The sequence below is a fragment of the Papio anubis genome, chromosome 14, assembly GCF_008728515.1.
Source record: "Papio anubis isolate 15944 chromosome 14, Panubis1.0, whole genome shotgun sequence".
NCBI classification, from domain to species: Eukaryota; Metazoa; Chordata; class Mammalia; order Primates; family Cercopithecidae; genus Papio; species Papio anubis.
The window spans coordinates 66,103,825-66,116,329 of NC_044989.1; the positions used below are offsets into that span (position 1 = coordinate 66,103,825).

General features: G+C 43.6%; 1 long non-coding RNA gene across 2 annotated transcripts in view; it reads left to right on the forward strand.

Moving 5' to 3' along the window:
* Positions 1-3,089: 3,089 nt before the first annotated feature.
* Positions 3,090-12,505, forward strand: part of LOC103877010 — a 33,316-nt gene continuing 23,900 nt past the window's right edge. For both annotated transcript variants that reach the window (XR_002516692.2, XR_002516693.2), the window contains exons 1-3: positions 3,090-4,550; positions 5,585-5,658; positions 6,403-6,586. This is a non-coding gene — a long non-coding RNA (uncharacterized LOC103877010). The remainder of the gene's footprint in view (positions 4,551-5,584; positions 5,659-6,402; positions 6,587-12,505) is intronic.

The window sequence follows — 12,505 nt, forward strand, 5'->3', positions numbered from 1 at the left end:
ATATTGATGCCCAGGCTACTCCCAAGACTAGTGAAATAAGAATCTTCGGTGATGAAAAAAAAAAAAAAAGAATCTTTGAGGATGAAGCCCAGACATCAGTATTTTTTTTTTTTTTTTGAGATGGAGTCTTGCTCTGTCACCCAGGCTGGAGTGCTGTGGCCGGATCTCAGCTCACTGCAAGCTCCGCCTCCCGGGTTTACGCCATTCTCCTGCCTCAGCCTCCTGAGTAGCTGGGACTACAGGTGCCCACCACCTCGCCCGGCTAGTTTTTTGTATTTTTTTAGTAGAGACGGGGTTTCACTGTGTGAGCCAGGATGGTCTCGATCTCCTGACCTCGTGATCCGCCCATCTCGGCCTCCCAAAGTGCTGGGATTACAGGCTTGAGCCACCGCGCCCGGCAGTATTTTTAAACCTTCCCAGGAATTCCAGATGGATAGCCAGGGTTGAGAACCACAGAAATGAAATGTGCAATTCTAGATAAATCATGAAAAATTCCAATTTTATTTAAAATGAAAAGCTCTCCTGGTCTCTTTCTCTGGCCTACAATTCTGAGTTAGGGAGGAAGGCTTGAGAAGCCTTGACTTCTCACCTGACCTTATGAGTGTTTTCCTCCTAGCCAGCTTGCTCACCGATGTTGCTGACTGCTCTGAGGTTGGGGTGGGCGGGAGGGGAGGACAGCTAATGGCTGGGAGAGTCTTATGTGACTGGCATCAGTGCCACCTGACAGGGCTTATTCTGGCTGTGGGAGAAGTTTGAAGTTGATTTGCTTTGGGGACAGAAGCAAAAATTTGTGTATTCTTCGGAGATTGCCTTTCCTCTCTGGGAGTCTCTTCTCTGCAGTTTCTTTGGTTTTCCAGTGATCTGACAACTCACACAGGGAGACTCTGCTGTGTCCCAGTGGCCCCCAGGAGGCCATCTTAGACAAAGTCCCTTAAGAGGGTGCCAGGCCAGCTCTCCCTCAGTCATGCAGGCCCTCCTCTCCTCTCTCTGCTTTCAGCCCTGGTACCCACCCTTTCCCTTTAGACTCATTCATCCAGCGTTCTGGCACCACCCTCTGGTACCCCACAGACTTCAGGGGACCTTGAACAAGCTTGATTTTGTCTCCCAGAAGCTCATTCCACCAGGTTTGAGGTGAGGGAAAATACCACTTTGGCAGAAAACACTAGTTGTCCCCCAATTTTTTTTCCATTTGTTTTCCTACAATGATAGAGTGAGTTTCATCTGCAAACATGGCTTTTCAGAATAAAGACAACATTTCTCAGTTTCCCTAGCAGCTAACCACCATGGGACTAAACTCTGATCAATGGCGTGTGGAGTCCCATTGTCATGGTACTAAATTCTGATCAATGGCATATTGGGTACATGCAGTGTAGGCAACTTCCAGGAAATATCTTCAAAAGGAGATGGCATGGCCTTCTCCTCAACCCGCTTTTCCACTGGATGGAAGGCAGTTGGCTGAGATCTTGCTTGCAGAAGTGGGAGCAGCATGTTGAGGAGGTCGGGCAGTAGGCAGGAAGCAGCCTGGGCCCCTGATGAGTCATACACACACTGACTACTGAAACGTGCATGTGTGAGAGAAAAAAACTTCCATCTTTTAAAACCCACTGTTCATCATTGGTAAAGCCTGAGTCCTGTCCCCTCTCTCTCTCCCCCCACCGGACAGCATGAGCTTCACCACTCGCTCCACCTTCTCCACCAACTACTGGTCCCTGGGCTCTGTCCAGGCACCCAGCTAAGACACCCGGCCCGTCAGCAGCGTGGCCAACATCTATGCAGGTGTTGGGGGCTCTGGTTCCCAGATCTCTGTGTCCCCCTCCACCAGTTTCCAGGGTGGCATGGGGTCTGGGGCCCTGGCTGTGGGGATGGCCGGGGGTCTGGCAGGATGGGAGACATCCAGAACAAGAAGGAGACCATGCAAAGCCTGAATAACTGCCTGGCCTCCTACCTAGACAGAGTGAGGAGCCTGGAGACCAAGAATAAGAAGCTGGAGAGCAAAATCTGGGAGCACCTGGAGAAGAAGGGAGACCAGGCCATGCGCCAGTCTGTGGAGAGCAACATCCATGGGCTCTGCAAGGTCATTGATGACACCAGTGTCACTCGGCTACAGCTGGAGACAGAGATCGAGGCTCTCAAGGAGGAGCTGCTCTTCATGAAGAAGAACCAAGAAGGGGAAATAAAAGGCCTACAAGCCCAGATTGCCAACTCTGGGTTGACTGTGGAGGTAGATGTCCCCAAATCTCAGGACCTCGCCAAGATCATGGCAGACATCCAGGCCCAATATGGGGAGCTGGCTCAGAAGAGCCAAGAGGAGCTGGACAAGTACTGGTCTCAGCAGATTGAGGAGAGCATCACAGTAGTCACCATGCAGTCCACCAAAGTTGGAGCTTCTGAGATGACACTCACGGAGCTGCTTGGAGATCAACCTGGTCTCCATGAGAAATCTGAAGGCCAGCTTGGAGAACGGCCTGAGGAAGGTGGAGGCCTGCTACTCCCTGCAGATGGAGCAGTTCAACAGGATCCTGCTGCACCTGGAGTTAGAGCTGGCACAGACCTGGGCCGGGGCAACAGTGCCACGCCTAGAAGTACGAGGCCCTGCTGAGCATCAAGGTCAAGCTGGAGGCTGTGATTGCCATCTACCACCACCTGCTGGAAGATGGCAAGGACTTCAATCTTGGTGATGCCCTGGACAGCAGCAACTCCATGCAAACCATCCAAAAGACCACCACCTGCTGGATAGTGGATGGCAAAGTGGGGTCTGAGACCAACAACACCAAAGTTCTGAGACATTAAGTCAGCAGAACCAGGGGACCCTTTGGGCAGCAGGAGGCCAATGAAAAGTTCAGAGGTAAAAAAAAAAAAAAAAAGCCAGGTACAGTGGCTGATGCCTGTAATCCCAGCACTTTGGGAGGCTGAGGCGGGTGGATCATGAGGTCAGGGGATCGAGACCATCCTGGCTAACACAGTGAAACCCCGTCTCTACTAAAAATACAAAAAAATTAGGTGGGTGTGGCAGCATAGTGCGCCTGTAGTCCCAGCTACTTGGGAGGCTGAGGCAGGAGAATCGCTTGAACCCGGGAGGCAGAGGTTGCAGTGAGCTGGGATTGCACCACTGCACTCCAGCCTGGGCCACAGACCGAGACTCCATCTCAAAACAAACAAACAAATAAACAAACAAACAACCCACAAGCAAATCCACTATTGTTATGGGTTGTCTGACACAACTGAACCTAATACTAAGTAATTCAGAATTTTGTCTTGAAATGGAGTGCTAAGCATTAGCTTGGGAAGGTGATAGGCTGCAGAAACATAGATGTTGCAGAATAGGAAGAAGGTCATCCCCATTAGATGGTAGCAAAAAACATTGGGTAAAATTGCATCTGCTACACCTCAAAAGGCAGACCATGTGTTAGTGAAAATGGTAGAAAAAGCCTAGAATATTGGTGGTCAGGCAGCTTTTTGCTGCTTTTAGGAAAGTCCTACAGGAGAGAGTTGAATTCAGCTGAGAGCTAGTCTACAAGTGGATGTGGAAGGAAATGTCACTTTGCTAAGGGAGGCACTCTGGGATGCAGCCTGCACTCTAACTTGACTGGGAGTCTAGCAATTTGGAGGTGTTTGAAGTGTTAATTAAGCTGACTGTGTCTGTACCCCAACTTGAACCTGCCCCAAGAGGTGGCTGCAAAATGACAGCCTCGCCAACATGTAGCACTGTGGCCCCAAACCCTCTTCAAGCAACTTACTTTACGAGTTCTCTGCCATCATGGGAATCAGCTTAGCTGGTTGCAAAAATCAAATCTTACCAAACCTTTTGTTTCAGTAGCTACTATGTTAAGAGAGAGAGACAGGTGTGGCCAAACACTGGCCAGTAAGTAAAAAGCCTGAGACTTTAGGCTTAAAAGCTGTGTCTAGATGACATTGTTATCTGTGGTTTTTCACACATGGAAACAGATAAACTGGAAGCCTACTAAAATTTTGAGGGAATCATATTGGAAACAGAAAAACCTGTGAGCAGCATTCTGTAGAGTAATGCCTGTGTTCCAGAGACTGCATTAGCAGGAAGAGTGTGTGAAAGGAGATTGTGTGTGCCCTCCAAGGCCCATTTCAGATGTGGTCAAGAGGATGATGGATAAAGGAGAAACTTCCAGAAGGAAAAGCCAGGGCCAGTGGACAAGGGAATTATTCTCAGAAAGGAGAGTGAGAAGCTGCCAGAGTGTCCAACCAAGGAAATGACTTCACTATGAAGGGCAGGAGCCTTTGCTATTCCTGCCCAGTGGGTTATGATAATAGTTATGGGCCAGTGACTTCTGGGCATTTCCCCTTCTCCCCATTTCCAAATGGGAGTCTTTAGAAATTGTTGTTATCTTGTTTCTTCTCTATCATTTTAAATTTAGGTATGTGATGGGAAGATAACTCACTATTAGCATATAGATCACCTGACCACTGAGAGCTGCATCTGGGCCTGATGGAGAGGACTGGGCACCAGTCATACACTCTGGATTTAAGCTGAATGCAGTTACTGATTGGGTTATTGCCTTCTTTTATGGAAAGGATGGGTATGTTCTATGTATTTCAAGATGGGTGCACATGGGCGTTTTTAGGGTTAAAGAGGTGGATTGTGGGGCTAGGCACAGTGGCTCATATCTGTAATCTCAGAACTTTGGGAGGCCAAGGAGAGAGGATTGCTTGAGTCCAGGAGTTTGAGACCAGCTTGGGCAACATAGTGAGATCCCCTCTCTACAAAAAATTAAAAAATTAGCCGAGCATGGTGATGTGCACCTGTAGTTCCAGCTACCTGGGAGTCTGAGGTGGGAGGATTGTTTGAGTCTGAGAGGTTGAGGCTGAGGTGAGCAATGATTGTGCCACTGCACTTCAGCCTGGGTAACAGAGCGAGATCTTATCTCAAGGAAAACAAAAAAAAAAGAGGTGGATTATGGAAGAAACACCTAGTTTCCTCACTGTGTCTTCCGCAGTGATGTAGCCTTAGACTTTTGACTGGGCATAGGGCTTTTCAGAATGAAGATTACATTTCCCAGTCTTCCTTGTAACTAGGGTTAGTTATGTCACTCAGTTCTGGCCAATGGGCTATAAAGACTGTGTGTGGGCCGGGCGCGGTGGCTCAAGCCTGTAATCCCAGCACTTTGGGAGGCCGAGACGGGCGAATCACGAGGTCAGGAGATCGAGACCATCCTGGCTAACACAGTGAAACCCCGTCTCTACTAAAAAATACAAAAAAACTAGCCGGGCGATGTGGTGGGCGCCTGTAGTCCCAGCTACTCGGGAGGCTGAGGCAGGAGAATGGCATAAACCCGGGAGGCAGAGCTTGCAGTGAGCTGAGATCCGGCCACTGCACTCCAGCCTGGGCGACAGAGCGAGACTCCGTCTCAAAAAAAAAAAAAAAAAAGACTGTGTGTGTGCTGTGTTCAGGAAGTCTCCTTAAAAGGACTTAGACCTTTCTCCTTTCTTACTGGTGGGAATGTGGATAGATTCACCATATCAGCCTTGAGCCATTACTTTAGTATTTACATGAGAGAGGAATACAGTTCTTTCTTTTAGAAGTCATTTGCTTTGTGTTTTCTTTCACTTGCAGTTGAATCCAATCCTGTAACGGGACGTTAAGACAGAAAGCACACTAATAGGAGAATGAAAACGTCTACTTCCCAGGTTGCTCAATTTCAACATTTTATACCATTAAGGACAATGGTCACAAAACTGTTTCTCAGACCATTTTTTCCCCCATTTTTAAAAAGTTTTATTTTGTTTTTAATTGACACAATAATTGTACATATTTATGGGACACAGTGTGATGTTTTGATACATGTATACATTGTGTAATGATCAAATCAGGAGAATTACCCTATCCATCACCTCAAACATGTCATTTCTTTGTGGTGAGAACATTCAAAATTGTGAGACCTTTTCCTTGGAATTCTTGCATAGATGGTTTGACATGTTGCTTTGGAAAGTGAGGATAGCTGACACCTATTTTCTAGGTGCTCTAGAGGAGTCAGAAAGAGTTCCATTTTAACATCCTGTTATAATCATGTATAAAAACTAATAGTTCCAGAAAATGCACACTATAGTTAAATGACAGAGTGTGTTATAGACTACAAATGCTCAAGGAATACAGAGAATGGATAAATTATTGTAGGCTGGATTCATTAGAGAAGTTTCTGAAGTGTGACAGACTTGAAATGGAGGGAATGAAGGTCTGTGATAAAAGACAAGAGAGTGTGCCAGGTAGGTGTGTGTGTGTGTAGGGGTGAGGCAGTTCAGACCGCACAGGTAAAAGCACTGAAGTAGGAATGTGCATAGTTCGCATGGGGTCCTTTGTTTGGATCTTTATAGTTCTTGGTGAAACTTGATCTCTATCCACTTCCTTAATTTTTCTTTTCCTTTGTCTTCCAGGGTTGATTTATGACTGCAGGATGGTGTCTTGACCACCTACTACCTTTATTGACGGAAAGTAACGCCCCTCAAAGAACCTTCCATATATTTATGGGTGTTTTCAGGAATGGAAGACACCACTGTCTGCTTTTCCCAAATTCATTCTCCCATCCAACCCCAATACCAGTACATGTCCCCAGTCCAGGTATTTCCCTGCTCACAGACCACAGTTTTGTTCGGGAATCAGGCAGCTGCATTGTTAAGGAAGCTTAGACCCCACTCACATAAAGAGAGATCATCTTATTCCTGTAAGCCAAGCAAGGGAATCTTGTTCCCCTGTTCCGTGATTGGTAGAGGAACTTGGCATGTAGTGCAATTCTGGCTCTTGAGTTGCAAGGAGGACTGGAGAAAGAGGGTGCTGCTTCTGGGAAAGTTATCTTTGCCAGGGATACAAGGAAGGGGTGTTCTGTCTTACGTGTTGTGTGACCTTGTGATGCCTAAACCATCCACAGTCATCTGGCCACCATGAAGGGACAGCCTGAGACAAAAGCCAACATGCCTGGGAGGGCAGAGCAGAAAGACAGAAAGTCCCTGGGTCTTTAATGGTGTCGTTGGATTGAGAACCACCCAACCCTGAAATTGCTTGACTTCCAGACTCTTTGTTACATGAGAAAATAACCCCTTTTTGTTGCTCAGGCCATTTTAGCTTGGTTCATTTTTATTTGGTGGATATGCCAGAGTGCTACTCCCTGTTCAGAAACGGCCTCAGTTCTTCTCCCATCAAGGGTGCTATTTGGCAGCTTCTGCTCCTCATACCACCTGGACAGAGGCTACCAGGGCTCCTCCTGCTGGGGAGCCCTTTGCAACCACTGCATTGACCTCAGGGGAAACAGACCCAGCTGTTACTGTTGACACTTCATCATAAGCATGGGATCAGTCTTTCCAGGAATTATCACTTGTAATTCCTGACAATGCAGCAGGGCCTGGGATATAACTTTTAACAAGACTTCACAGAAGGTTTGAGGTTGATGGAGGGGGAGTGCATATGCACAGTAGCTCGCAACTGAGGCATGCATGGCTCAGGCCATCTTCAGAGTGTCTTGGTAGCCCAGCTCCCGGTCTTATTCCTGCTTTGTCTGGGGCAACTTAGCTAACACCTCGCCCCCTGCTCCCTGTATTCTGCTTCTGCCCCCAGAGAGAGTAGAAAGATTTCCCTCACACTAGTCCTTGGGCTGTGCAAAGTGTGGTCCAAGGACTGGCAGTATCAGCATCACCTAGAAAGTTATGAGAAATGCAGAATCATAGGCCCTGCCCTAGACCCACTGAAATATAATCTGTATTTTAATAAGGCTTCTAGGCAATTTGTAAGAACATTAAAGTTTAATAAGTTATTCTAGTCTAAGACTTGCCTCTTGCACCTTCATTTCCTATTCCAGATTTGAACTCTACCTGGGAGGACTGACTATGGGGACTTTTTTTTTTTTTCGGGGAAAACTCCACCCTCATAGTGCTTGTGGACTTTTGGGCTCGACAAGACACTGACACAACCCCAACACCACTACATAGTCTCAAATCCAGGCTGGTCAGTTTAGAAAAATGGTCACTATGTGGCATAAAAAGCCCAATCCAGGTAGGGGTTAAGCCTGTTCCTTTTTTTTTTTCAATTTTTTTAAAATTATAAAAGTAACATTAAAATATTAACATTTAAGACAAAAGTGAATTTTATATAAGTTGGTATTACCTTCTCATCCTTCTCTACATACATATATATTTAATTTTTACATATTTGATTTAATATTTAATGATTCAATTTTATATTCTACATTTGTCTTCAATATTACACTGAGATAGGCTTCCATTCTGTTATTCTTTTTTTCTTCCCCATAGCCTGTATTTGCTCATTCTTACATCACTGAGATAATTAATGTTAAAAACTTGATTCACATTTTTGCATACCTTTCTCCATCCTCATGCAAATATATGCACACATGTATATGCCATTTTTTTGGGGTCAGTTTCTCTTTTCTTACAAAATAAATTATATTAAGCATTTGTATCAGGTTGGTTTTTTTCCCCCTTAACCATTATGGTAGTCTCTCCAGGTCAGTAGGCACAGAGATAACTCCTAATAGCTGCATAATATTCCTTAGTATGGATGTATTATAACTGATGCAACTCTTTTACTAATGAACATTCAGGTTGCTCTGGTCATATGTTTCCTTACACAAAGGGTCTTATGTATTCCATAATTTTGCCTCTAAAGACAGATGCCTGCAAGTAATATTGTTGGGTCAAAGGATATATAGGTTACAGTAAGCTAACTGCTGTAACAAATAGACCCTAGAATATATCATCTTTCAAACATAATAAAAGTAAAATAGTCCACATTAGTTCCAGGTACTCAGAGGTCTCTGCTACACATAATCACTCTGGGGTTCAGGCCACAGGAGCTTGCTACCTTTGACAAGTGAATGTAGTGTCATAACTGAGCTAGGACTCAGTTGTCTCCTACAGAAGAATCTGGAAAATGTAGTGTAGGTGTGCCCAGAACAAGAGGAAACAATTTTTTTGAATAGTTAGTTTCTGCTACAAAGGGTCAATGAATATTTAATTTAAATATCTATTACCAAGTTGCTTTTGCAAATGGTGGTAACAGTTTACATTCCCACTAGCAATATGTGAAAGAGTCTGTAATCTGGAATCCTTGCCAGTGCTGGATGGTATCATTCTTTAAATCTTTCCAAATCTATTGGATGAATAATTGTATTGCTTTAATTTGCATTTTCTTGATTATTACTGGTTGTCTTTTCATAAGTTTAACAGTCATCTGGTTAATTCATTTCTTTCCTACCTGTTCTATGTTCCCTTTTGTCTCCTTTCTTGCCTTCTTTTGGATGATGATGATGATGATGATTGTTATTTTTGAGACAGAGTCTCTGTTCTGTTGCCCAGGCTGGAGTGCAGTGGAATGATCTCAGCTCAGTGAAACCTTGTCTTCTCAGATTTAAGCAATTCTTGTGCCTTGGCCTCCCAAGTAGCTGGAATTACAGGCATGTACCACCCATGCCTTGCTAATTTTTATATTTTTAGTAGAGACGGGGTTTTGCCATGTTGGCCAGGCTGGTCTTGAACTCCTGGCCTCAAGTGATCCACCCACCTCAGTCTCCCAAAGTGCTGGGATTACAGGCGTGAACCACCACACCCAGCCTGGATTATTTTTTATTATTCGATTTTCCCCTCTTTTAGTTTGCTAATCTTACATTTTGTTTTTGTATTCTTTTAGAGGTTATCCTAGAATTTAAACATAGCTCCTAGACTTTTGAAAGTCGAAGGTAATGTTTCAGGTTGGGTCTCCCAGGAGACAGACTTTGAGGTGTAGTTATTGTTCAGAAGGTTTACTGGGGAAATGTTCTTGGCTTAACACCAGTGGAAGGGAAGGAAAGGAAGCAGGTTTGTTAAAGGGAGAAGTTGGGTTTTGCTGCAATTAGAATGAAAGACTAAAGTGCTCTCCAGGGAACCTTGGAAGTGGGGATGGCTTTTCAGCATTGTCTTGAGTTTGGGTGAGGGGCCAGGCTTTTATATCCACACATTAAGCAGTTATTGGATGTAGGCTGCCTCGGGAAGGAGGCATGTCACTGGGCAAGGTGGCCCTTTTCAGCTGATGGCAACTCATAAGGAGAGGTGACAGCTGAGGGAATAAGTCCCTAAGTCTTGAAGGGGAGGTCTGACTGGCACGGGTTAGATTACGCTACATGTAAAACAGTACTTTTACCCAAGCAATTCAAAGACCTTAGAACACTTTAACTTCATTTGACTTCTGATTTGTATTACTATTGTCATTTATATTTTTTCTGTGTATATTTTAACTCCCTTGACATGATTATTATAGTTTTTACATTATAAATTCTTTTATGTTTACCCACATACCTTTTCTGTGGCTCTTAATTCTTTCTGCATTTCTAAGCTCCATTTGAGATCCTTTTCATCTTCTCAAAGAACCCGCTTTAGAATTTCCTTTGGTACAGATCTACTGGCAATACATTATTTCAATGTTTCTTTATCTTAAAACATCTTTATTTCACTCTTTAGTGATATTTTCACCAGTATAGACTTCCAGGCTGGCAATTATTTCCTTTCCTCTGAAAATGACATTATATTGCCTTGATTCTTGAAGTTTATTTTCTCTGGATGTAGAATTTTTGGTTGATAGCTTTGTATTCCAGCACTTTCAGTGTTTTACCAATGTCTCTGGTATCTTAGTTTCAAGTGAGAAGTTCGTGATATTTTGAATCATTGTTTAGCCGTGCGTTTTGTATTCTTTTCTCTGGTTGTTATCAAGATTTTCTCTTTATCTTTGGTATTCAGCAGTTTGAGTCCGATGATATTGATGTCATTTTATGTGTGTATGTTCTGCTCATGAATCACTGAGTTTTTTGAGTCTGTAAATTTATGTGTGTCACTAAATTTGGAAAAAATTGGAAATTATTTCTTCATTTTTTATGTCCTATTGTCTCTTCTTCTTCTTCTGGGATCCAGTTATATGTATGTTGGACATTTTGATATCGTCCCACAGGTATTCAAAGCTCATATTCTTAGCTAGAATCTGCCTTGTGGTTTTGTGCTTTGGGTGTTAGCCAGAGATTTGGGCTGTTTAAACACAGAAATTGTGGTCATTCTTTCTGACTGTATCCTTTCTGAGACTTCCCTCTCCCTTCCAGTGGCTGATTATCGTGAACTCTGTCTTCTGCTTTTTTCAAGCCAGTGCGGTAGAGGTTTGCTGTTGGAGTTCTATCAGAACCACAGTGTACAGCACTGACTTTGGCCTACACTCAGGCAAAATGCTGTAAAAATGGGCAACTCACCCCGTGCTGTTCCTTTTTTCCAAGTGTCTACTTTCTTTCACAATTTACCTGTGTTTGTTCACTTTCCAATGTCATCAGGCTTTTATTTTTTTCTAATTTTGTCCAGAGTTTATAGTTGTGATATGTGGGAAATATGGGTATGGTAGCAGCTACTTTACCATATTAGAAGTGGAAGCTCAGCTGTTCTTTTTTTCAGCAGTTTGCAAGCATCATTCCATTGTCTCCTGGCTTTGTGAAGCATGTTCACTATGTACTGGTTTCAATCTCAAGGAAGGACTCTAAACACTGCACTAGTTGCAATTCACTTGCATGAGTCTGGTAACACAAGAAATTAAGTGAAGCAACTTTTTAACTCATAGATAGGCAGCAGAGGACAATAGAAACCTAGGATTCATGATGAGCTGGTTCCCTAAGGCTCAGGAAATCTGCCCAGGGAGGATGGATTTATCCCACTTTTCACCACAGCTGAGGGTCCCTGAAAATGTGTTCCACTTTGGGTTTTATACCAGAGGAAACTGGACTCACTGTGCTACAGTGTTGCAGGAGATCTTGTTCCAGGAGGGACTGGAACAGAGCCCAGGCTGTTCTGGCTAGTTCCTCCTTATCTCAGGCCATTGCATTCCCAGCATATTCTATAGTTATTCTAGAGAATTGTAAGCGAAAAAAGAAAGTAAGAATTGGTCACCGATGTCATCTGGGGACATGTCCAGCAAGCTTCAGTTATTTCTGTTGGGAATTCAGCTGTCAGTCTTATTGTCACTCTATTAAAGGTAATGTGTCCCTCCACCGCTGTCCCATCTGCTTTTAGGATTTTCTCTTTTTCTTTGACCTTCAAAATTTTACTGTGTTTATTAAGATTTGGATTTCCCACAGCCTGGCTATTTTCTTCTGGCCTATCTTCCATATAACCATTATCTTTTTAACTGCTGCTAAGCCCCACTCTTGAATTTTTAATTCCAATTGTTGTATTTTTCTGTTCTAGCATTTATACTTGATCCTTTTTAAAAAGTTTACAGTTTGATATTTTCCATTTCATCATATAATATCTTGAACAAATTAATCTCAATTACTTTATAATCTGTGAAACTCAAATGTCTTGATTTTGTGTTAGTCTGTTTCTACTGTCTATTCTTTTCTGTTGGTTTTTGGTTATTTGATCTCATCTCCTAGCATGCTTAGACATGCATATAAGAACTGTAGAGCTAATTTGAAGTTACGTATGATGTTACATTTTTCCAGAGGACCTGTTTTGTGTCTGGCAT